The sequence below is a fragment of the Myotis lucifugus genome, unplaced genomic scaffold, assembly GCF_000147115.1.
Source record: "Myotis lucifugus unplaced genomic scaffold, Myoluc2.0 scaffold_53, whole genome shotgun sequence".
Taxonomy (NCBI): domain Eukaryota; kingdom Metazoa; phylum Chordata; class Mammalia; order Chiroptera; family Vespertilionidae; genus Myotis; species Myotis lucifugus.
This window is the reverse complement of record NW_005871101.1, coordinates 6,563,435-6,590,432: the sequence shown is the minus strand read 5'-3', so window position 1 is coordinate 6,590,432 and position 26,998 is coordinate 6,563,435.

The window sequence follows — 26,998 nt, the reverse complement described above, 5'->3', positions numbered from 1 at the left end:
ATCACTGCAGATATAATTTTATCTGATTACTATAAATTCAGTATCTGTAGTGCATAATGATTAATAGCATAGATTTCAGAATTAAATTGATCAGAGAGATAATCCTGTCTCCAGAGTTTGCACATTAGGCAAGTTACTTGACTTCTCTAACCATCCTGATTAGAATGAACTGATAGTGAGAAACTCAGTATTTGTTGTCTTTGATTTTTTTAAGGTCTCAGATATATTCACTTTATACTAAGTATTGCACTGTGAATACTTAGTATATTACCAATGTATTAATCACATGGTTCATGTAATTTTATATACTGTAATTTTATAGTATGTTGTGTAAGGGTGTGTGTGTGTGTGTGTGTGTGTGTGTGTGTGTGTGTGTGTTGATAGATAGACAGACAGGTTGATAAAATTATGTGCTTAGGATATGAGAGCAGGAAGGGAAGGTAACTGCAACACATTTAGTACAAGAACCTCAATTCAGGGGTCTAAAAATGTTATAGATAAAATAATGTTAAAGTCACAAGCAAATTTAGATATGGATATAAAGGAGAAGTTTCATGAGTTCCATTATACAGTGTAAAACAATATAAAAATTTTAAATAAGTATTATTTATACCCCAGAATATTATAGGCATTCTCTTTAGAGATCCCACCTTTTTCATGCACAATTTCTTTGAAAAATAATTAAAATGTTAGGAATGCACTAGCTAGTAATTTAGGAATAATTCATAATTATGGTAGTCACTATAAACTTCATGTTCAAGGGAAAATATTTAATTACTTAACTGAAATCTCTGTTTGGAATTAGCTTTTCAATATGCCCAGATTTTCCAATCCAAATGTACCCTGTATTCTATTCCCAGGTGTTTCCCATTTCAGGGAATAAAGGGAATGTCATTACTATCCATACAACTGGTGCAGGTGGGAATATAGGGATTATCTTTTATCTCTCCCCCTCCCCCCATTTCTCTTTTGCCAATTCACAAGCTAATACTCTTCCTTCTATCTCCACTGCTAAGATCCTGGTGTAGGCCAATATAATTTTTATTGGACTAGTGCAACAGCATTCTAGCTTCTCTCTTTTGCCTTTCTTAACTGCATTCTATATTTATTGGCAAGGAAACCTTCAAATATGAATCAGATTATGTCATTTCTCACTTGAAGTCTTTCACCAGCAAATCATTGTCCTTGAAGTAAAATCCAGAAATCTTTCTATAATATACAAGTCCCAGAGGATGTTCTTCCTAGTCCTTCAATTTTGTGTCTTTAATCTTTTTTGGCACATTAAACCACAGGCACACTGATACTCTTTCAGTTCCTTAGAGATGTCAAACTACATTCTTTCTTACTTCATAGCTTTCTCACTTGGCCTCCTTTTTGCCTGCAATGCTCTTCCCCCATTCTTTGCATCATTAACTCTTCTCCATTTAAGCACAGTTTCTGACTATGAATTTCTGTAAAGCCCATCTAAACATAATATGCACATTATTTTGTTCTCATAGTTCATGGTCTCTCTCTCTCTCTTTCTCTCCCTCTATGCTTTATTTCATAGCCAGTCACAACTTCAATCTAATTTATTTATCTTTCTTTTTATTTACTTGACTTTAATATGTCCATCCTATTTAAAAACCATGAAGCATAGCAGAAAGTATCTTACACTATTTTCTCTTTACTTAATATGGTGACTGGTTCATGATAGGTTTTTAATAAATACCTATTAAATTTATGCATGGATTATTTTTCAATCAGAGTAGGCATGTGTCTTTTTTCTGCAAAATGCCACTTAAAATATTGGGATCTTATAAAAATACATGACAATTCTAGAAGTTTTGCAGAAATTAACTTAGTCCTTTAAATTTCAAAGGTTTCATAATCTATGCTTTGTATAGTTTCAAAAGGGAAGTAGAACAGAATTGAATGATGGAAGAAGATTCTGTTGAGAGCTTGCTGTGTTTCCAGTGTTTCATAGTTCATGTATATCTTATCTCAACTGTGGAAGTTATTAGCCCTATTGGAGACAGAAAATGAAACTAAGTAGTTTATAAAAATTTCTGAATTATTACTCATGAGTTGGAAAAAATAGAATTTAAAAATAATTCTACCTGACATTATGGTTCATTAATTTTCCTGATATAATATATTTCCCAGAGACCCAAGAATTAGTAAGGGAATGGATAGGATTTAGGCCCAAGTCCTATAGCTTCAAACCATTCAAACCATGTATTCTTTCCATTGCAAAACAGTTGCCTTATTTACACCAATTCTATAATTTTAATAAATAACAGTAATGCCTCATATATAAGTACTAGAGGCCCAGTGCACGAATTCCGGGTAGGGTTTCTAGCAGCTGCAGGCTGCCAGCTGGGGCCTTCCTTCATTCCCCACTACCCCCTGGTGGTTAGCGCACATTATAGCTAGCAATCAAACTCCCAAGGGGACACTTTGCATAGTATTTTTTGCATATTTATTTTATATTTTAATGTAAAAATTAAATAGTCACAAAATTATTACCATTTTAAAAGATATAATAGTCCTAAAGGATTCGGGACTGAGTGACAAAAAAATGACAACAAAGTAATTAAAATACGTACAAAATAAATATACTCACCCAAAGTATATTCTGAAAATGAAAGAAAAAAGAACATGGTCCCTTCCCATAGGTTTATTAAACAAATATTTCATCAAATAAGCTAAAACTGAAGAATGTAGATTTAATCACTAGCATGCCTACATTCATTCTTTTTCATAATACATAAAGGGTTCATCAAGATAACTTACATTTAAGAATCTTAGAGATGAAATTTTTCTCTAAATGGAAGTATAATAATGGTCTGTAAAGGAAATATTTATATTAATTTTAGAATATTAAAATACCTGTACTCAGACCATTAAGGAAAATCATTTGTACCTATTTGTCGAAACACATTAGTAATTGAAGAAATACGACATGTAAAAGTAAAATCTGATAAAGCAAAAACAAAATGTTTGATTGAGGCACTTTTTAAAAACTCTGTGATCTTTGCCATTCTGAGAAATCTCAAATGGCCTAAGTTCTCAAACATTATCTTGTTTAAATGTCTGCACTTTTGATTATTATAAATATAGTAACATTAATTATTCATTCAAATAAAAGGGAAAATGTTTATAATGAGTAAGAGTTCAGCTAAATTTAACCTGTTTTAAATAAATATCTTTCTCTAAAAAAGTGAAAGTTCTCAAAGTTTATAATTTTGATTTTTCTGGAATACAACTTAGGAAATGTTTATTTCTATTTGTTTTGTTTCTACATGAAACAGTTATGTAAAACAACTTATCCCTGAGCTTGTTTTATAATATTCTGCTTGAAATAATATGTGTATGTCAGTTGATAAAGTTATTTTACTTTAAGCTATTTTAAAGAGGCATGCAGTGGATATTACAAAGAGTTTTTAATTGATTAAAATGAAAAAAAAACCAACGTAGTTCTTTGTTGATATTATAATATCTGTTATTCGTTATTTCAGTTCCTGGTCTAAAAAATAAAATGTCTAAAATAGAAAACATGATAAAGGCCCTTATACTTTGATTTTATTTTTTTAACATTGACATTAATGAGACACATAAGGTCCAAACATTCTTGTGTGGTAAAGTCCTTACTAATATAAGCAAAAAAAATAATGTAATATCTATATCAAAACTGCATTAGCAGTGAAAATGCATTATCAACATGACTTGTTTTTCAAATTTTACAAATTAAAAAAAAAAATCTTGAACTTAAAAGCCTTGAACAGGGTGGCCTTAAAAATTGCTTTCTACCTTGCTGCATAAAATAAAACAGTAATTTACTTAACTTGGAGAAAAGAAATGTTGAGTATCATGGATTTGTTTTGTAAGAAAAGGAAGAGTCATTGATTCAAAGACTCTATCGATGCCATTGTGAACTTTAAAAATGATAACATTTATTTCAATATTTTGAAGTAGTTCCTGGCACCTACTGGATTTGCCATCAATATACAACTAGATGAAATTGATGTCTGACATTGCAACTAGACTTGGGTTTTTGCATGTTATTGGTCCACTGAATCATGTGAAGTAGGAAGCTCTATTGTGTACAGCTATTTATACAAATGTTGAAGGACATCTGTGTTTTCAAAATTGCAATATATGTCTTTGACTGGGGATTGGGAAAATGTCATTGGGAATTCTCTGCCAAGTTTGATCATCTCTATTGCTTGAGAATCTTTGCACATACCTGTGACTCATTGTTTTCTGTGTGGAACTCAGTGGTGTTGAAGACTGTTCCTAAAGAACTGAACGGATTATTATCTGATTCTTCTGAACTAACATTTTGAACCATTCATTTTGTATCAAGATTTTTGTTAAGCAATGTGAGCAGGATAGGTAGTTACTGGATTTCATGGTTTCTGATAGAGCTCCCTTGATTCAATTTTCACACAGATAGTTTATCTTTTGTGAGTGAAGTAAATCTCCGCCCAGAAAATTTTACATTCAGTACTAGAATATTTCATGTTAAATGGATATCTGACATTCATAATCAATCAGAAGATGTTTTTATTGATAGAATGAGAAATCTCTTTCCACTCACGACCTTGGAGTCACCATTGTGGGTGCTGTCATTCTGGAAGAAGGGCCTGACAGTCTTCGAAAAGTTTCCAACGTTGAGGAAAATACTTCTGCTAGCTGTATTTGGGAAAGGTAAATACTTGTCCATTTCTGGGAAAGCAGAAATTAGAAGACCTGTGAAAACACTGTAGAATTTGTATGTAGCACCTACTCTGGCAAATTTTAAAAACAACAGCAACATATGGTTGTGTAATTTTTTTATATATATTGTTGGAAGATATAGAGAAAAAGAAATTCAAACCTTGCCAGGGATAACTTTATTGATTTGACCAAGTTAATATAATAAAATTTGAGGGCTTTATTGGAATTCTCAGAGAATTTTGTTGATCCTTGACAAGAGACCACATCAATCTACCAAGGCAAACTAATATTGTAACTTCTTTGGAACTGGTTAACTTGGTGAGTCTCCATTTTAACAACTGTTGGGAAAAAATTTAAATTAAATCAAACATCAATGATGACTTGTGTTTTGTCATGTTACAAACTATTTCATAAGCAGCTGTGGTGCATTTTTATTACAAAGTACTTTATAGAGGATTATGATTTCATTTTTATTTCTCATTAATTGTTTAAAAATAAAAGTTAATTTTTACAAGAAGAATATGTATGTGAAATAGACATGAAGATAGTTGAATATTTTTGTTCCTGTGAAGAATATAATTTTTTTCTGGAAATGGTTATCATAAGTTTTATCTGTTTCTGAAAGCAACTTGGATCAAAATCACCATCTATCTTATGTATTATAAAATAATTAATTATTTAGTGACAAGGGTAGGTACCTCATTGGAGACTCCACCAGTAATTCTGTTTTAAAAATTATGTGACCAAATATTCAGAGAAGTGATGTATTTTAAAAACAAACAAAAAAACACACACACAAAAAAAGAATAAAATATTGTAGAAACTATATTTATTTTATCAATGTAAAAATTGTACTATACCTGATATGGTCATTATGTAATAACTAGAGGCTCAGTGCATAAATTCGTGCACAGGTGGGGTCTGGCAGGCCCAGCCCCAATTAGTGGATCAGGGCAGGACTTGTTGGGAGGAGGAGACAGCGGGAGGCTGGCCGGCTGGCCCACCCCGATCAGGGCCCAAACAGGGCCTGGCTGGCTTGGGAGAGGGGCCGAGGGTGATTGGCCAGTGGGCCCCACCCCAATTGTGGTGGGGGGCCGATTAGGGGCGGGGCTGGCTGTGGGGAGGGGCTGTGGGTTGTGGGGCCGATCTGGGGTGGGGCTGGTGGGGGGGAGGGGCTGCAGGTAGATCAGGGTGTTGGGGCCCATTGTGAGTGGGGCCAGCCAGTGGGTGGGGCTGCAGGAAGTTGGCCAGCCACCCCACCCCCTGATTGGGTGATTTCACTTGCCTTAGTGGGCATTGTAGCAACCAGTTCTTCTGGTTGTTATGGCGTTCCAGTCGCTGGCTTTTTGTATATATAGATACCTCACATTTGTTCATGCTTCATGGTTTATAAAGTACTCTACTAGTAAGACATATTATCCTTTTTATTACTCAGAACTATAACTGTTACATTGGGATAATTACTTCCACTTTTAAAAATGTCAGACTCTAGTAATAGATTACAAAATTGTATTTGTTTGTAAAGACTGGTGGGTTTTTATTGAATTTTGTTCTTCCTTTTTTCTGAGACACAATTACATATCACTTCACAGCTTCCTTATAATCTAACTTGACTGAATTCTAAGCAAGAGAATATGAGTGTAAATGATGTGTGTAAATTCCATAAAACTTCACATACTTGCTTTCCATATTTGTGTTGTCACCCGGCTGGCTGGAATGGCAATGCTCAAGTGGCTCTCTGAAACCAAAAATCCTTATGTCTTTGATTGAATTTAGCTTTGACTACTGAATCTAGAAATTATAGATCTAGCATTTCCCCCGATAATCAGTAACCCTATAGGCAGCAGATGACAGCCTGGGCCTGACTAATGGTCACAAGGTGTGGACTTCTAGCTGGCTAAAGAAAATCTTGACCTAATTATGCTTTAGTTTCTGAGCCATAAGGTGGAACAATCCCCTGGCTACTGTCCCATGAAACCATACATAAGGATGCCAAGACAGATATCAGCAATATCCTCAAGACCCGAAGAAATGATTTATTACCCTTTCTGCACATCTGACCAATCAGGTCCCAGCATGACCCTGAACCCCTAAAGTCTTGTGATTTTTGTCCTATATAATCTGTAACCTACATGTCCTTGGAAAGTCAAGTCTTTAAAGCATTCGTTTCCTACACTTTGGATTGGCCAATTCAATGTTAAACTATTATTATTTTTTAATACTGCAAAATTCTGCTTGTGCATTTCTTTCAATCTGTGCACACAGGCAGACAGACTCAAATATTGGGGCCCAGTAACATATTGGAGATAGTAGAGTTTCCATCATCCTGGATCACTGTGGAGCAGAGCTTACTACTCCAGCCTCCACCTTGTATCCAGCCCAACCAATATGATACCAACTTGTACTCCTTTGTGAGCAAAGGATAAACATATATTGTATCAGGCCATCAGTGGAGCTGATTATTAAGAACAATCCAACGTGCTCTTATATACCTAAATGCCCCCTGTAGTGAAGTAATGCTAACAAGAAACTAAAATATATGGCATTGAACTAACAGTTTTGCAGTAATAATAAGGAAGGATATTGCCAATTTGAAAATGTTAGAGTACCAATTTGTGTTTACAGTTACTTGCTGCTTTTAGCAAGTTATTACAGAAAAATAAATGAGCTCAGAAGAAAAAAAAAGGTTTATTTCTACCCAGACATTAAGGTATTCAGTAGATTGGAGAAGTCAAATGCTCTGGACCATAAGTAGTAGGAAATTGGATTGAAATGTGTTTAGAAAGACAAGGGAGCAAGACCTCTTAGTTAATAGAGACTCAAACTTGTTGCAAAAAATGAGATTAAGGGTGTTGCTTCTTAACAAGTCTGTTGTTTCAAACGGCCTTGGCATGATAACATTAAATTTGGTGGATGAAAGAAAAAAGCAGATTTAAGAATTATGTAGCAAAGGATTTGGGTTGTGGTTATTTATCATAAAATTAGTGAGGTTTTACAATTACTAAATAATCTGAAAGTGAATAGCATAATACTCTTTTAGACTAGGAATATTTTTTGGATTTTGTTTATTTGTTTTTAGAGGGAGGAAGAGGTGGTGAATAAACACTCCTGAAGTGGGAGAAGTAGACTAGCTGTACTTAAATGCAAAGCCAGTTTAAGAATTTAGAGAAAAAAAAATCTAATATCAATGCCTTTAAATTCTTTTATAGATTTCTTCTCTAGCACTGCTGATGACAGAGGATGTTATCAAGTTGAAAAACTTTACCATTCATTACTCTGTATTGAGAAGCAGTTATAAAGGTTGGTCTCTTGCATGTGAAGGCAGATAAAGGAATATTTTAACCTATTTGTTATTTATATTTTTACTTTCTACATATGCACAGAAATGACAATGACAATGGTTCTCTTTTTTTAATTAAATGTATTGGGGTGATGTTGGTCAACATGAATAATATATAAGTTTCAGGTGTGGGTTTCTATGTTACAAGATCTGTTTATTGCACCATGTGCCCATCACCCAAAGTCAAATCTTCCCTTGTCACCATATACTAGGACCCCCCATACCCCTCCACCCCCTTCCCTCTGACAACCTTTACACTTCTGTTTGTGTACATGAGATTCAGTTTTATATCCCACATATGAGTGACATCATATGGTTCTTAGCTTTTCCTGACTGACTTATTTCACTCAGCATAATGTTCTCAAGGTCCATCTATATTGTTGTAAATGGCACTATTTCATCCTTTCTCATGGCTGAGCAGTATTCCAGGCAATGGTTCTCAAAGTGTGGTTCCTGCACTAGATAACTATGCGCATCAATGGCTTCTTAATTTAATCAGTGCAAATTATAGCTTTTTATATATTTCTATACACATTTATCTACTACATTTTACATTTTGGCAAGAGGTTGAATTACTAATAGGTTGCATTTATTTTCTCTATCTAGTTTAATCCTTTGAGAATCCTGAGAAGTTCAGCAAAGACTACATTTACAGAACTAATCAAGGCAGGCATTCAATACCTTTCTCTTAATGTATCTATGCTGGACTCCATTCAAATGGGAATTTTACTCTCAAAAGAGTTCTTTCTTATATTCTCATTCAGCAATCCTGAGAACAATTGATGTTTTGTGCCCATCCATTAGAGATTATATGAGAGAGTAGATTGAAATCAATCCTTCAGATATTGTTCTAATGCCATTCAAAGGACTAATATATGAGGATCAGAACTTTAAATAAGGAGGATGCATTGAATTGGACACTAGTTTAAAATCTAAGGGAAATCTTTTGGCTTTTGATTTATTTTTCCTTTCTAAGAAATTCACTGAAGTGTTGTATTTCTTAATGACATCAATAACATCTGCCACTTTCATCTTCAATAAAGTGGTCAATATCAGGAAAGACAATATTATTTGCCAAAGTAAGTTATGTTATAAATTTTAATGTGGAACATACTTATATATTTAATAATTTGATAGTTATTTCATAAAATGTTTATTGTATTGAACTTCTTTGTACTATATTGGAGCCTATCATACTGTAATTACTATTCCTTTTTCATTTAGTAAAATTATTTGCAAAAGAAACCAAACAGCTAAAATGCATTTGGTGAATATTAGCATTTATAAAGTATTCCAAGAATGAACACGTATTATTTAAAATCTATATAAATATATTTTATTAACTTTTCTTTGATTCATTAATCATTGTTTCCTCAAAAATCTAGGAGAGCTTTAGAGACTATAGAAAGCCCTAAAAAAGGAAGGGAAGTCAAAAGCAGTCCCCCTGAGCAGGATTGTAGGACTCCTGGCAGACTCCAAGCTGTCTAGCCACCCCCAAAGACAAAGGACATAGAAGAAAAGTGGGATTGAAATACACTGAAGCAGAACACCAAGCTGCTATTTTACACTTGAAGAGGGAGTGCAAAGAAGAAATTGAAAACCTACAAGTCATGGATGGACATGTCAGACATGTTTCAAGACTTCTTCAACATGCTGCCCTAGAATAAGAGAAATGTTATGGTTAAATTACATAGAAAAAGTGATTAATTCTGCCATCAAATACTAGAATTGAACTGTAGCACATTTAGCTTTTATGGAATGTTTTCAAATAGTTTAAAGAAACAACCGATTCAATAACCAGAGAAACTAAAAAAATAAATAAATAAATAAAATGCTGAAAATGCTGGTCCTATTTCTGCAAGCTTCATTGTATAGCTTGAAAAATAAACATTGAAAAATAAACCCACATCTGCATATGCCCCTGACCCTCCTTTCTCTAAGCTTTTGTGTAGTGGGCATAGTGGGCACCCTCAGAGCTCTTCAACTTCCCACATGACCAGAAGATGGGAGAGCTGCCCCTTGAGCCTTCTGTACCAGGAGAAAAGAAACTTCTTCAATGGTTAGTCAAAGCCAAGAGAATTCTGTACAAACAGACCTTGATCAAATAATTCTTATCTTCCTTTACCTTCCTCACATATTTAACTTTTCCACAATTGCCTCTCTTTGTTCAACCTAATATGAAAGAAAGTAGGTTTCACTAATGCTTTTGGTCTTCATTTCTTTTTAAGGGCTCCCAGGTCATGTAAAACTCATATAACTCTATTTTTTCCTATTAATCTGTTTTATTTCAATTTAATGCTCAGGCCTAGCCAAAGAACCTTAGAGGATAGAGGTGTAAATTTTTACTTCCCCTACATCTTATATCTCAAATTTCCTATAGCTCAGATAACTAGAAGAACACACTGGGGTTTAAGGCCAAAAGCTGTGGCTAACAATGTGTTAGTAGTTCTCCCAATCCATTGGGCTTCTATCACATAAGAAACACTAAGTGATAGCAAGCCATTTGTGACAATTCAAGGCTTCCAGGTTAGTCATATCTTTCTGTCTGCTTCCATCAGATGTAGTAGCAATGTTCTTGATTATAATATTTGACATTTAACAACTGATCAACTGGCAATGCAATAGATTTATGTTCTACTTAATGTAAACAACTTAGAAAGATTCAAGAACTATATTAACTAGCACTTGTGAATATAAGTTTTACAAATAAATATTATAATCAGGGTATGAATTTTTCTCAAAGAAACAAAGTAGGCTTCTTAAATTAAGTGCTTTCTGTGTCTCCATTCTGTTCCTTATACCGTCTCTCTATAGCAGGGATGAGGAATGCCTGGCTTGTGGGACATATAAGGCCCATAAAATTATTTGGTCTGGCCCTGCCAAGGCATTAAGGACAAGTTAATTAAATGTTTGACCAAATATAGCAGGCTACTTTTTAAGTTGATAATTTTGTGTGGCCTGTGAATTATGTTATAAATATCCAAATGGCCCTTGACAGAAAAGAAGGTTCCCACCCCTGCTCTATAGTATTAACAGTGTGCAGAGGGCCTTATCTCTAGTTCTAGTGGGAGTGGCATTCTTGTGATATACTGAGAAAATTAATTTTCTAAGCTTTACACTGGAGGATGAGATATAGTTGAAAGCTTTGTTTCTACGGAATTAAATCCATGAGTTTCCAAATTCCCATTTCCCCTTGTCCCACAATAAAAGAAGTGCAGCTGGGGTTTTAGTAGAGCTAACATCGGAGCCAGTGTCCAGAATTTCTTTTCCTTGTCTGCACAGTCTTACACTGTCAGGCTAGCTTAGCTTGTGTTTCCCCCTGCAGTCCTTCGTCCATTGCATGTGGGGTCCTCATGGCCACATGGCTATTAAGGAAAACATGGGGAAATAAAAGGAAGCCAAGATTGAGCCAAGAAAGAGAGGGAGCTCCTTTGTTTAGGAGATTATGTATTCTCAAATTTTCATGCACTTGCAGTGGTCACACCCATTCTGGCCAATAATTTCTGACAGGAAAATACCTTCCCTATGTTACCCAACTTTACTGGGCATGCATTTACTTCCCTTTGTTGGATTCCTTCCCCCAGTGTTTTGCAGGGAATAGGCCAGTGGTTCTCTGGGGAGTGCAAAGTTGCAGCTTCCTGGTGAAGCTGCTCAAATGACACACCTACAATGAATCTCAGGCCTTCCCTTTGCTTCTTTCCCACCATCATTATTAAGTAGTTAATTACAATGGTATCAGTATTTTTGTTTTTAGATATCACATTTTGTGTTGCAATCACAACTAATGAGATTAAAGTGTAACTTGAAAACTCATGAAAAGTGATTTTTTAAAAGAGCAATGCAAAATTTATATGAAAATTTATCACATAACTTTCTTATATGGAGAAAGTTCATACTTGCATACTGTATTTCTTATTACCCTCCAGGTTATGTAAAACAGCATTTTTTATAGTAAGTAATGGTATATTTTATTTATTTGTTATTTCTAGGGCTTAACCTATATCTAATACAGAAAATGCATAATGATCTTGTGCTAAATGAATAAATGAAAGTAAGGATGAGTGCATGACTAAATGATAGAAAAATATGTAACAATCTTTGGAGTTCTGGCTCATATCTCAAAAGATACTACTATTCTGTGTCCTCTAATCTTAACACTCAAAACAACCTAAGCATGTTGTGTGTGTGTGTGTGTGTGTGTGTGTGTATGTGTGTACTCAAACATCTATCTATTTATTTATTTATTTATTTATTTACATATTCATTTATTATGTTTGGAAGTCGGTATCTATGTAAACATGTTATCTATATATATAAAAGCCTAAGTGACCTTTATGGTGGAACGATCGAACAACCAGAACCACGGTCACTATGACGCTCACTGACCACCCTGATCGGGGCTTGCTGGCCAAACTCCCAGTCTCTGAAAGCTTTTGAAAAACCTCCTTTTGGGGAGGCTTTTCTTTTCACCCCAGCGGCGCCCAATTCAAAGGCGCTAGCCACAGAGCCACCCACCACAAAGCTGCCCAATCTCTCCTGGCACCCCATTGGATTGAGTCTGGTGTGGCGGGGCGGAACACCCGGAGCCACTGTCCACAGGCGGGAAGCTGGTGGGGTCGGGCGGGGATATAGGGGCCTCAGAGCTGGACCACCTGGCCCCCAGCATGCTCTCCACCTGGAGGCATCCAGCTGCAGACCTCTAACCCCATTAACTGGATCAGTAGTGGGGTAGAAAGCAACCTGGGAGGGTGAGGAAATGAAACTTGAGGCGAGTTCCATGGGTGCAGTCCCCGTGACTTTCCCCTCCCAGGATAACACTGCGCTCCCTAACCGCCCACGTGCCAAGAGATAAATGTATTCACAAAGAGGCAGGACCCAAGGAGCTTCAGCTGGGGGACAAGGGGAGTTACTCACTTCCGACACCCCCATCCATTGCTTTAAGGCTGCGTTCTCCTTCCCTAATATATGTTGCTGAAGTACATGATGGTTTGTGTTTAGACATGTGATAAATGTGGGGAAAGCAAAGGTTTGTGCTTTAGAACAAAAGAGTGTCTTTGGGAGGGTCTCTCTCTCTCACACACATACACACACACATACACACAGACATACACACACACACACACACACTCACTCCTTCTTCCCTTCTTCCCTGGCCTGGCGAATCTTCACGCAGAAAGTTAACCCTAGCTCCTCAGAACCCACCCTCACTGGAGTGGCCTCTGTTTTGTTTTTTCTCTCACAAGGTTTTCTTCTAACCTCTAAACTGGCAGTTGGACATCCCCAGAGGGATCCCAGATTGTGAGAGGGTGCAGGCAGGGCTGAGGGACCTCCCCCGGCCCCGTGCATGAATTTCATGCACTGAGCCTCTAGTAATTTTATAAGGTTATTGTGGCTCTTATATTTGATTTCTTAAATAAAAAATTTTGAGAATTTACTAAATGTCAATTCTTAATAGTTTATATTACTCATTTCAATATATATTTATTTAAATATATATATTTATTTAAAAGTTCTTTAAACTCTAATAAGATATTATTTTACGTTTGGTTTTAGAAACTGATAATAATAAAAATGTCTACTTTAGCTTGTGAAATATTTACCCATATGAAAATTAAGCTACTATTAATGCTACTTTTAAGCCTGTTTAAACTGAAATGCAGGATGTGGCTTGTGATATCTTAGCTATTTGTTTTTTATGATAAGGTTCTTCTGGTTTTTATTTTTATTTATTTTAAAATTTATTTTTAATTTTTAAAATTACAGTTTACATTCAATATTATTTTGTATTAGTTTCATGTGTACAGCATATTTGTTAGACAGTCATATATTTCACTAAGTGTTTCCCCTGATATTTCCAGTATCCAACTGGTACCAAAAAATTATTACATTATTATTGACTATACTTCCTATGCTGTATTTTATATCCCCAGGACTATTCAGTATGGTTCATATCTATGCCTCATCTTACTTTGTAATATAACTCAATAATAATGAAATAGCCTTTCAGGGCAATATAGGTCCATACAGTCTGAAATCCATGTGACTAATTTGTGTATTAAAATACATAATTTTTATATGTTATGATTTGTAGAACCTTAATGAAGTTTCTTTGTAGTGCTGTTTCTTTTGACTTTGCTAAGTTCAAAGTGTAATGCTGATTCAGCATTAGCACATTTAGGTGCCTTAGGGCATTTTCCATGAAGAATGAACACCTTTTGGCACTTTTTTGTTTCTCCAAAATATCAGTTCTGATTCTGAGGGTCATGTGGTGAGGCCCATCTGTTTAATCAAGTTTCTGCCTGATGATTCAGGTAGAATGGAAAGTTGAAAAGTAACCATAGATTTCTTTAAGTATTGTAATTAGCCTCTTATATCTGCCCAGAAGCTAAGTAATGAGCACTTTTTAAAATGCAGATAATAGCAGAATGTAAGTTTTGCTTGCTTAAGCTACTTCAAAAACCCCATGGGTTGAGTGTCTTCCTTCAGCCAAATTGGATCAGATTGGTTTCAGAGTGCCTTAATATATCACTAAAAGATGTAAGCCAATTTCTTTGCTTAGATGCTAGGAGCTACACTTGAGTGAGATAAGGCCATTGTTCAAAGTCAATCTAAAAAGTATATGCATTTTTTAACTTAATTGTTTAGAGTGAATGAGTATTGATTTTTTTTTTACCCTTAAAGAAAAGACTCAAGTAAAGTTTTGTTTCTTCTTCTTCTTCTTCTTCTTCTTCTTCTTCTTCTTCTTCTTCTTCTTCTTCTTTTCTTCTTCTTCTTCTTCTGACTATATGTAAATAGGGGACCAGCTACAGGATTTTGCCATATATAAGTCTTTTAGGCAATAACTGGGCAATATAAATATGAAAACAAAACAAAACAAAGATTGTATTTGGGCCTATGGGAGGAGCAAATAAAAAAAAAGATTTATACAATAATCCCTTTGAGTTAATAGTACATATTTCTAAGGAATTTTGGAGTATAAAATCAAGTCAAATTCATGACTAATTTCAAAATCTGGGTGGTAGAAATGGATTGATTAAAGGAAGGAATGTATTAATTCCTCTATGCCTGTCTTGTCTAATATTCTAGTTGCTAAATACATGTATCTATTTAAATTAAAATTAAAGTTAAACTAAATAAAATTCAGTTTCTCGTTCAGGCTAGCTAACATTTCAAGTGCTCAATAACCACATGTGCTTAGTTGCTAAGATACTGGGCAGCCCAGATATAGAATATTTCCATCATTACGGAAAGTTCTATTAGAATGAACTGCTCTGGAGTAATGACACTATAGAGAATTATTCCCCAATGTTTGGTCCCAGTGGGTCAAAACCAATCTTTAGCTGCCATCATTAAGCTGAAAATTCCTGCCCAGTTGGCTTAAAGCTACCCTTATAGACAGGGCTATTTTTAAATCACCTTGATTCATTTTCAGTACTCCTAAACATTGGCTATTTTTTCCTATATATTTCCTACATCAGTACCTATTTGTTTTAATTGTCCCCTAATCTTTATTAAGAGTAAATTTAACCTCAATTCTAATTTTAAGTGACCTTCCTATGGAAAAAAAAACAAACTTAAAATCTATGACATGTATGTGACACATTTTAATTTTGCATGTTTCTTTATATTACCAATTAAATTTATTTAATGTATTTTACTTGCTTTCCATACATACTGCATTTTATAACTGTTTTGTATCATTGATTTTCATCTCATTTAAAAAAATAACTATTTGAAGCTAATCATTATGCCCTTTACTGTTATTTCAGTCACATCTATTTAATTTCTCTGGTTATTTTCTGTCTGACTTTGGAAATTATTTTTCTATCGAATGTACAGGGAGAGGCAAAGTTGTTTTACAGTTGTTTGTATGAAAAGTAATATGATACTTAATAACTAGTAATGCAAGTATAAATTGCCCTGGGGTTTTGCTCAGTGAATAGAGCATCGGCCAGTGGACTAAAGGGTCCTGGTTCAATTCAGGTCAAGAGTGTGTACCTCATTTACTGACCAGCCATGGCTGGGGTGTGTGCAGGAGGCAACCAGTTGATGTGTCTCATATTGTTCTCTCTCTGCCTCTCCTCCTCCCTTCCACTCTCTCTAATCAATGGGACAATATTCTCAAGTGAGGATTAACAACAACAGCAACAAAAGAATAAACTGTTTTAACATGCTCACAATTGTAAAACTACTTTCCCCCACCCTGAATTCCCTGGATTTGACAGCATTCTTTTCACCTTCTTCTGTTGGGACTATCTTCTACTTTAAACATTTTTTTTCTCATCATAATTAAGGGAAATGCCAAAATTATTTCAAAATAGAGAATGTAGTGTAATGAGTCCTTGCAGCTCTCTTACCTAGCATGAAATGACAAATTCATGGTTAAACTTTTCATCTATGCCCCTACCCACTTATACCAGCTTTCAGGATTCTTTTGAAGTAATTAAAAGACATGCTATTATGCATGGTTTTATTTATATAACATTCTCGAAAGGATAAAACTATAGAGATGAAGAACAGATTAATGGCTTCCATGGGGCAGGGATAGCATGAAGCTCTTGTGGTCATAGTTGATTTTTGTGGTATTTTTCACAAATTATTACATGGAATATAATTGCTTACAACTATACATGTTGCACACAAATGCGGATGAAAAAATAATAAAAACTGAGGAAGGACTCTACTCTAGTCAGCCATTTTTGTTGGATGTGGACCGGGACCAAGGCAGGTCTGCTGGAGGGGTCTGGAATGGGTCCTGCAAAGTTCCCAGAAAAGCATTTCTGGGAATCTCACATAGGAGGATTTAAGGTGTAGTGGCAGGATTTAATGGAAGGCTGTGCAGGGTATAGAAAAAGTAATGAGTCATAGCTAGATTATTCACCAGAAATGACCCACCAGATAAAACATGTCTAATTTTGTGTGGAGCATTCTGGAAAGCCTTTTTAATATATACCATTTGTATAAAGACCTGACGAAGGTTAAGGAATGAGTCTAGATTATGCAGAGAAAGGATATGTTAGATCTGAGATAGGGAGTGTGGAACATCTGGTGTGATAAAAGATGAAGAAGGTCAGTGTGGAGAGAAAAGAGTTGATGATAATTTTAGGATGTTAGTAGAATGCAAAATATTATAGGCCTTGTTTGGTCTTTGTAAAGATTATTTGTTTTACTCTGAGAGAAATGGGGAGATACTGTGTAGTTTAAATCAAAGAATCAATATTTGTTGTGGATAGACTGTAGAAAATCAATAGCGGAAATAATAATCCATGTCAGAGATGATGATATCTTGTACAGAATGATAACTAAACAGAGGTGGTAAAAGCAGTTAGATTTTAGATCTGAGAAATTTAGCTTCATAGATTTCAGATACATCCATTAGATACATAATTTAGGTTTCAGATATTTAGATTTGTCATGTTAGATCTCTCTCACACGATTTGCTAATTTGCCAAATAAGCAGTTGGAAATTTGTCTGGGTTTTAGGAGAGTGATCCAAACTGGAGAAATATTTTTAGGAGGCATCAGTATGAGGTTATATATGAAGCAGGAAAGCTGGAGCAGACTGAGATAATAAGACCTAGGCTGACCTTAGGGGCACTCCATGGTTTAGAGTTTGAGAAATAAGGAGGGATTTAAAAAGGAGAATGAAAAACACCAGACAGAAATACAGCAGTAGAAATGAGTGAAGTGATGCTGTAAAGCAAGAAGACAGGGTTTCATCAAGCTAGAGGGAGTGATCACTTCTGTCAAAGATTGCTAATATGAATAAAAATGGCCCAGCAGGTGTGGCTCAGGGGTTGAGCATTGAACTATGAACCAGGAGGTCACTGTTTGATTCCCTGTCAGGGCACATGCACAGGTTATAGGCTCGATCCCCAGTGTGGGATGTGCAGGAAGCAGCCAATCAATGATTCTCTCTCATCATTGATGTTTCTCTCTATCTCTCTCCCTTCCTCTCTGAAATCAATAAAATATATTTTTAAAAAAGTGAAAACTAAAGTTTTATCATTGGCAGTTATTTCCGGTATTTATAAAATAATTGTGTTTAGTGGTGCGGAGGCCTAGTGTGTTTACAAGAAATGACGCATTAGGAGAAGCATGTTCAATTTTGAAAGGAGAAATTCATTCAAATATAGTAGAAAGATGGAATCATTGTTGGAAGAGCTCTAAGGTCAAGAAGGAAGAAATCACTGCTAATGACAAAGATCAATTAAGGAACAAAGTATTTTAAAAGGCCTGGAAGCTAGAGAGGGTTTTCTGAGGTAATGTCTTTAAATTAGGTGGAGTTACTATCAGAGAAGATAATTAAAAACAAAATCTTCAGCCAACTCAGAAAAACTTCCCACAAATGTATAAGAAAAAGAAAACACTTTTATGATTGAACAATTTTTAAACCAGAACAAAATCTTACCCTTTTATATAGCCAAACAGATAGAACCTGCAGGTCAGTTTTGATCAAGAATCGCAAGGCAAACAAAATCTTTATTTGGAATTGTGGGTTTTTTAATTTATTTATTGTAATCCAGGAGACACAGATTTGGATAGAAACCCAACTGTATTCTGAGGGAGAAAGAAAGGGGCTGAGTTTATAAAGACGGAATAAAGAGGGTTTTCAAAAGGACTACACAACTTGTTTTGAAAAAGCTGTGGTTGGTGCTGGCAAGTGGACTTACACTGTTATACATGATTAATTGCTCATGTCTATCGTTAGGTGAAAATGTTATTGTTTAATAGAGAGTGCAGTGATGTAGAGCCAGTTCCAGGAACTGCATCAGGATGTAGTTGTTTGGCTTAGCCGAGTTCAAAAGTTCAGTTTCACATGGAGGGGGAGAGCCAGGCCTGCTTCCCAAAGGCTTTCCAGCTCCATTGTTGATGGCTCTCTCGACAATATCAACTCCATTTTGCTGTTTTTCTTTCACAAGCTCATTGAAGTATGTGTTCTTGAAATAAACAATAGCTAATCCTCAAGTAAAAGCACCTGACAGCACCATTTGTCACACGTAGTTCATCCTAGATTCACCTGATAATTGGGGTGGCCTTCTGTGTCCACTAACTGGCTTTTTCCAAAGGAAAAATAAACTTCTCATATCTTCATGACAGGAGGAACTTGGGCAAGTTAGAGTGAGGTTCCAAGTGAAGTTAGGACCCTACCCTCCAACATATCTTCCTTGATGATTATAGTTCAAGGACATGGTTTCCAGATCCTGGAGAAAGACATTACCAAATCCTAAAGCAGGCACGTGAGACTTATTTAGCTTTTAAAGAGATTTACATCATCATTGATGCTTCTAGCTCCCTCTCCCTTCCTCTCTGAAATCAATAAAAATAAAAATATTTACATACATTTTAAAGAGGCAGATAAATAAGTTACATGTGTTTTAAAGTAAATGCCCTAAGAAACGGGAGAAGGATTCTTTCCTTATCTTCAACAGGGAGAATTAAGCCTCTTATTTCTAATGTGCTTTTGCCTTTAGAAATAGAATGTAATGTGGAATCAAATATGAGTCCACAATTTCTTATCAGAGAGCTTTGTAGCCAGATATGTTATGAAATATGAACATTTTGGATTATGGACAGGTAATGCTGTGATATATACTTCATGCATTAGGAACAACCCTGATGAAGTCTTAAGTAACACCCTATAATAAAAATATTAAGAGGTCTGTAGGAAATATATGAATATTCACACTAATTAGAATAAGAAGACTCTAAATAGCTACACTAATAAATTTTAGTCAAGTTTTGCCAGATGAATTTGTGTCAGTTCAGGTCACGTTTTTGTCACCGGGTGATATACATAATCTTTTAGTTTGCACAGCCTTTTGAATTTGGCTTGTGGATAAAAGATTTGGGACTTATAAGGGTCGTGGGGTAGTGAATGAAAAACAGAAAATATAGTTTGATTCATAAAAAGGATTAAGAGGTCTCACACGAAGCCCTTTAAATTTAATGGCACAGTAATCAGCATGACTATGTGTTTCTCTCCAACCACATTCATCTCCGTATTATCTCCAAGAAAGCAGATATGTTGCCAGTGGAACTAGGGTTTTTCCATGGAGTCATAAGAAAGTATTTTGGAAACCCATGCATAGGAGGACTTGAGGCTTCGTGGCAAAGTTTATTGGAGGGAAGACAAAGGACTACCCCCAGGGGTCGATGTCTCACCAAGGACCAGGTGGCTCAGCTCCGTCTCCCTCCTGGAAAAGGCCAGCCTCCGGGGCATCAGGCCCACACTTGTCCTCACCAAGTCTGGGAGGACCAGGGCCCACAGATGCAGAACTTCTCCGTGTCTCATTTCCCCATATGCACGTCTGCTGCCAAGGCTCAGTGGCACCCTGGCTGTGGCTGGCACATGGCTGTTATGGAGAGAGAGCACACACATGAAAGAACCTCCTCAGGCTTTTGTTACGCTTTGATTACGTCATCTAATTCTTGGGAAAGTGCAGGGTTCCTTTCAAACTAACCGATCTCTTTCCTGGCTCTTCTCAGGTTTGTGCTGGGCCCTAGCCTATGTCTTTTCTGGATCCTGGAGGTTTTGTGTCCCTTATCCAATCTGATCAGTTTTCCAAGCTAGACGCCTGCTCTTTATGGTTGCCAGCCTTGGCTTCTACTGCACATGCCCCAGCAGAGGACTTTCCCCTTGATTGGTCCTTCCTCCCCCCTAATCTGAGGAAACAGACAGGTTGTTCTCTGAGGATATAGGAAATCTCCTGCTTGGGGACTGAGTGCCTTTGTCAGAGGTTGCAGCTGCCCCTAGGGTGTCTGAAGCTGTAACTTCCAGGATTAATCAGGTTTCGGTTTAGCCCTTTTTGTTCCCTTCTCTTTCGTTAATATCTAACTAGCTGCCCACTGCTAACAGAAAGACTGAACCAGGCCTACTTATTTCTAGAAAAATTGAGAAAGAGGGCAAAGGAATTGAATATACCTGTGAGAGAAATCGTTATAATGATGGGATATAGACTCTATGTTAGGTAAGGAGGAACATGAGGTTTTGAGTGAGGCCGCATCATGGGGGTAGGTGGGTTAAAATTCTTCAACAGGTATAAGACTAGGGGGAGTATAAGCAGTGAGATGCAAAAATAAGAGATGATGTGCAGCTTGGGCTCCAGACTGAGATTATGAGGTTGCAGGTAGTAAAGACAAAATCAGTGGAAAATCCATGGAATTTAGTGACCCAGTCAAGATGGAGGACAAGCTTCAGGTTATTGGAAAGAACACCTGCATGGGAACTGGAATTACAATAATTATAATAGAAGTAGGGCTGGGGAGAGGGACAGTAACTCAGGAGCCAAAATATTCCAGGAATGAGGAGAATTACCTTCTGCAACCAAGTGTAGCCAGCAACTTTCTATTGTCCATATTTAAATTAAATACTTTATTTTTTTCTTTTCCTACATTTCTATTTGGAAAGCTGATATTCTGGTTTTAATTGGCAGATTAGTTACTTGATTTTTCCTAAAAATGATTTCTTTCTCCTGGTAAGTTATTTTTTCATTAATATTATTAAAGTAGGATAAAATGTTTGAAACTACTAAAATTCATAAATCAAATAAAACATTTAAGGGATTTTGAAATTTAAATCTATTTTCATACATAAATTTGAGTTCAATTTTTTATACTATTCAAAGTGCTGCAAGTTATGCAACGTACATAATTCATTAGTTCAGCATAACCCAGGCTCTTTAAAAATGGATACCAAATATATATGTTCCTTTCAAAGTTTTAAACCAGTAAATATGGAGACTGACCAAGAAAGTTAATGACCGAGATAAATTCAATCAAATTTAGTTTAGCAATTTGTATAAATTGTCAAGATAGGTAGTGAACTTTCCAGTACGGATATTTAATATAGAAAGACTCATTGTTTATTTCTCTTTTGAATGGTTTAATGAAGATAAACCAAATCACATAATAAATTGCTAGATCTGTGACCTTTGGGTAAATCCTGATGAAACTATTTACTTTCTTAAGTCAAGGGTCCTCTACATGCAATATTTTCTACATTCTATTGTCTAAAATTGTGGAGTTAGAAAGTTGCATTTTCTATCACAATGCAAATATTATCATGTACATGTTTGCATAAATGATGTTGCCAAACAATTTTATGTCTCTTTAATAATGCATTCTTAAATTTGATTTTAAGAACAGCATGTGCTTATTGATCATGATGCATTATCCACACCGTATGAAGAACATGGTGGTTTGCATCTTCTCAGTTAATTTTGAATAATTCAAGAAGTTGTGTTTATTTTCATTAACTTCCCCCCGCCCATATATCCCTGACAGTTAGTGGCATATAATTAGCTACATGTAGTTATGAGCAAAATTTAAAAATTATAATGGCTCTCAGTTATACATATTTAGAATTTTCCTAAAATATTTATTTATATTGTACTTGTTATTATGTTTACTACAGAATTCTTTTCATGGGGATTATTTTACATAAGGTAAAAAATGTACTATTATAAAAATATACTATATTTGTATAAACTCTATATGAAATAATTTCTGTTATAATTGGCAATATGTACATTTCTTTAGACTAATTTCCAAGCAGTATATTATATTGTTGCCACTGTTATTTTTAAAGGAGGAAATGAAATTTAAAAATTATTTTGACTGGGCTTTCAATAAAAACAGTTTCAAAATAAATAAAACAGAATTATTTAAGCATAATTTTCTAGAAATATTCAAGAAATGGTATTGTGCTTTTTAAAGTAACACACCAAGCCCCAGGTTATTGCCTTGGAATTAAGTAGGCAAGTGAAGCTAAAAATCCCCAAAGGAAAGCATAGCTGATCCATACATATAGTCAGCAGATTCAGTCACAGAATAAGATCAGTGATTTAATTCTGAGTTAAAATAGTATTTCTTAATTTCTAAAATTAAATGAATATTTAATTCAATGTGCAAAAATACATGCTATGTAATTTGTACAATTTGAAACTTAGTCCTCTCCAGGTTATCCTTACCATAGTGGAATAAATAAAAATTATTTTGATGAAGCATATTAAAACAAAAATTTGAAAAATACATTGGCATTTTTGTCATGGATGGAAATAAATACTATAAATAAGTATAAAATGCAGCATTAGGAGTAAGTTGTAAACATCATAAAACAGAACTTTGATGAAGAGCTGTATTATTTCAGCTTGCATGTCATTTTATTTTATTTTTGGAGCTACTTGCAAATGTAAAAACAAAAGTGCTGAAAAATGTTCAAAATAAATTTACATTTGTGTTATGACAATAATTCATAGCTTACTTTTGTACTTATAGAATTACCTAGAGAGATATTTTACTCACTGCTAAATTGCATAAAGTTATGATTCATTTTTTATTTATTCTCAGCTGAAACATCAGTGAAATGCCATATTATTATAATAATAATATACTTTATTCATTGCTCTAACTTTTTCATGAAGGGTTTCAAGTTATTTTAATCAAAATCAATTTGTTTTGAATTTTTTATATGAAAAACAAAGCAAAGCAAAAAATAACAAGACTAATATCTTCAATAAAATAGAATTGCATGCTATAAGTTAGAATTATTGAATTTCTGCCCAAAACAAAGCATACCTATATCTATGGATCTTTCCTCCCCCCTTTTCCAACCTATTTACTAACATCTAACTGCAATATAGTGTGTCCAAATTAAGGTAAGAAGAAATATTGAGGAAAATGATCATTTTTGTTAAAGGCCTTGAAACTAATGCCTTTCTAATTTTGTCTGCTGACATATTAGACTTACTCCTTATACTACCTAATACACCTAGCTTGCTTGCATTTGCTTACTTTTTTCACATAAACTGATATATCCTGAAACCTCTAGAAACTAAATGTTAAGAAAACTTAAAATAATCCAAATGCATTAAGATTAGCTGGTTATTAATCTTTATTTAAACATAGATGATATATCTTCAAGTGTTTGATGTATTATTTAAATAAATGTTAGTAAACACATGTATCCATCTTTTAAAGGGGAACCCTTTACAAATTAAAATAAAGATCAACTAATATATCTTATATCACTATTAAAATCAACCCATTTTGACCAGCTATATTTGCATTCATAATTTGATCATAAAAAATTTATAGGCTTGGTTTCTACTTTTAACTTTAGAAACTGACATATGGGTAACACTTTGTTTTCTGAACATATTATTAAGAACAATGGGAGAAACAGCAAGAAATGCAATTTAAGTTAATGATATAAATCCTGAGGGCTTGAAATTTGGGCTTTATGAAAACAAAAACATGAGATACAGTAATCTGCCTTAGCTAAAATAGCTGGAAGTAAGTTAAATCAAGCTTAAACAGTTGACCTCAGTTTTTTAGTCCTTTTTAAAATAATAATTTAATAGATGTGTTTTGGTTGTAGTGATGTTATAGAGTTGTATTTGACAAACGTAGTAAATCTCTAGCTAAATATTTTTAAGTGTAGATATATATTTAACTTCCAAATTATTTTCTGAATGATAATTAGGTATATTCCAGCTGTTAAATAAAAGTTTGTAGCAAATATGAGAAGCCTTTGTTTACATATATCTAAAGAATACATACACATATATATTTAACTATACATATTTAAATATAAATATAATAGGAAGTAAAAGTTTCTCTTAAATTAAACATGTGCATTGTCATCAAATCTGTATCAAATATGCTATTCAAAATATTCTTAAAATATAACAAAAACAAACACTATACAATCTTGTTTTTATCTAGCCATTCATTATGTTATTTAAAAAATTAGGGAGGGAGAAAATGGCGGAGGCTTAGACGGACGTGTTGGTGCTTTGTCCCGGACCAGATGGGGGCGAGCAGCTGAAACGGGTAACAATCAGCCCGATTAAGCTGGGGAGGTTCAGCTGAGAGACAGTCTGCAGCCAGGAAAGACAGAAAACTCCTAAAAAATGCGGATGGTTGGAGATTGAGGCTGAAACCTCCCTCTGGGCGCCAGCGCAGCGGCGGGACCGCGCCATCTCAGGCAGCGTTCACCGGCATCCAGAGATCGGCTACTAGCCCAGCGGCTACTGACCCGGAGGCAGCGATTCGCAAACAGCGCGACTGCAAGAGCCAAGGGGAGACCTGCACCCCTCCACGGAAAGGTTGGACTTGCCTCGAAGATTCAAGCAACAGCGGCCTCCTGATCACCACACGCTCTGCCTGGGGAACAGTTGCTGCGTCTGAAGCCTCCCTCCACCAGCCAGAAGAGCCACCACAACTGTGAACAGCACTCATCAGAGGCCCTGCTATCAACAGAGGAGCCGCTGCTACCACAACCGCCCAAGGAGCAACCACAGACCGAGGAGCCACTGCCACCCAGGGAGCAGCCACTGCCACCCAGGGTCCAGCCACTGAACGATTCAACAACTAGTCATGTCAGTGAGATCAAACATGGGTAGACAAAGAAACCCCCAAAGGAAAGAAAAGGAGGACTCGCCAGAAAAGCAGCTAAGTGAGACAGAGATATGCAACATGACGGAAAAAGAATTCAGAATAAGGTTCCTAGAGTACATGCACCGGATGTTCAAGAAGCAAGAAGAAACAGATGAAAAACTCAACTACGTATGCAAGAAGCTAGAAGAAACAGGTGAAAAAATCAACAACTTAAGTAAGTCCCAAGAAGAAATGAAGAGCGACATAGCTGCAATAAAAAACACCATTGAAAGTATCAACAGTAGACTGGGAGAAGCGGAGGACCGAATCAGTGAATTAGAAGACAAGGAAGCAAAACACACTCAAACTGTACTGCAAATGGAGAAAAAAATTAAAAGGCAGGAGGAGAGCCTAAGGGAACTTTGGGACAACATGAAACGAAGCAACATACGAATAATAGGGGTGCCAGAACAACAGAAAGATGAACATGGATTAGAAAACCTATTCGAAGAAATAATATCAGAAAACTTCCCTGAGGTGGGGAAGAAAAAAGTCACACAAGCCCAGAGAGTCCCAAACAAGGTGAACCCGAAAAGACCCACACCAAGACACATCATAATTACCATGGCAAATGTTCAGGATAAAGAGAGAATCTTACAGGCTGCAAGAGAGAGGCGGAAAGTAACATACAAGGGATCTCCCATTAGATTATCAAATGATTTCTCAACAGAAACACATCAGGCCAGAAAAGAATGGACGGAAATCTACAAAGTGATGCAAAGCAAAGGACTGAATCCAAGAATACTCTATCCAGCAAGGCTATCATTCAAAATTGAAGGGGAAATAAGAAGCTTCACAGACAAAAAAGGGCTAAGGGAGTTTATCACCACCAAGCCAGCCATGCAAGAAATGCTAAAGGGACTGTTGTAAAAGAAGAAATATCAAGCTCAGAAAGAAAACAGCCACACACACACAAAAAAAAGAAATGGCTACAAACAAGTACCTTTCAATAATAACTTTAAATGTAAATGGACTAAATGCTCCAAATAAAAGACACCGAGTGGCTGAATGGATAAAAAAACATGACCCATACATCTGCTGTCTACAAGAGACCCACCTCATCGGAAAGGACTCACACAGACTGAAAGTGAAGGGATGGAAAAATATCTTTCACGCAAATGGAAAGGAAAAGAAAGCTGGGGTAGCAATACTTATATCTGACAAAATACATCTCAAAGTGAAGGCCATAACCAGAGATAAGGAAGGCCACTTCATAATACTAAAGGGATCAATACAACAAGAAGATATAACCCTGGTAAACATATATGCACCCAATGCAGGAGCACCCACATACATAAGAAAACTTCTGGAAGATATCAGGGGAGATATCGACAATAACACAATCATAGTAGGGGACTTTAATACACCACTGACATCACTGGATAAATCCGTTAGACAAACAATCAGCAAAGAAACAGCAATCCTAAATGACTCAATAGATCAGATGGACTTAATTGACATCTTCAGAACACTACACCCCACAGCTGCGGAATATACATTCCTCTCAGGTGCTCA